Source organism: Hyla sarda, unplaced genomic scaffold (genome assembly GCF_029499605.1).
Source record: "Hyla sarda isolate aHylSar1 unplaced genomic scaffold, aHylSar1.hap1 scaffold_1209, whole genome shotgun sequence".
NCBI lineage: Eukaryota > Metazoa > Chordata > Amphibia > Anura > Hylidae > Hyla > Hyla sarda.
The window spans coordinates 90,001-90,890 of NW_026607831.1; positions in this window are offsets into that span (position 1 = coordinate 90,001).

Here is an 890-nt window from a genome sequence, read left to right on the forward strand (position 1 = left end):
GCACGCGTTCATAAAACTGCATAGCAGCATGGCGACCGGCTACCGCAGAACGGCCACCTGCCTGGGGATAGCAGGAGAGCGAGAAGCACGGCTGCTCTCCCGGGGTACGCCAGGGCCGAGCGCGGGCTCCCCTGCGGATGGACCTCTGCCTTCTCCCTCGGTGAATGCCGGGGGAACGGGTCCGGTTCTCGTACCCGACCCGGGGCTGGGCGGTCCCCGGGCAAAGCCTCCGGAAGGGTCCCCTTACACGCACAGACTCGGAGAGGCTAAAAGGGCGGGAGGCGCGGGTCCCTGTACCCAGGCAGGGCGCGCCGTCCTTGGGAACAGGATGGGCGACACGTACCCCTGACAGAATACGAGTCCCGGTTGTCAGCCATGGGGGGAGCCGAGGGGGTCCCTGTGCCCAGGCAGGGTCCACCGAACCCGGGCAAGGCCTCTGGAAGGGTCCCCCGAAAGACTTCCGGGCCTGTCGATTATCTCGAAACCGAGAACCGCTATGAGAACTGATTCGAAGGCCGTATCCGGGTGACGGTTCCACGAGTCGGGCATGGCAGAGCGGCACGCGTTCATAAAACTGTATCGCAGCGCGGCGACCGGCTACCTCAGAACGGCCGCCTGCCCGGGGATAGCAGGGGAGCGAGAAGCACGGCCGCTCTCTCGGGTTACGCCAGGGCCGAGCGTGTGCTCCCCTGCGGACGAACCTCTGCCTTCTCCCTCGGTGAATGCCGGGGGGAACGGGTCCGGTTCGCGTACCCGACCCGGGGCCGGTCGGTCCCCGGGCAAAGCCTCCGGAAGGGTCCCCTTTACACGCACAGACCCAGAGAGGCTAAAAGGGCGGGAGGCGCGGGTCCCTGTACCCAGGCAGGGCGCGCCGTCCTTGGGAACAGTTG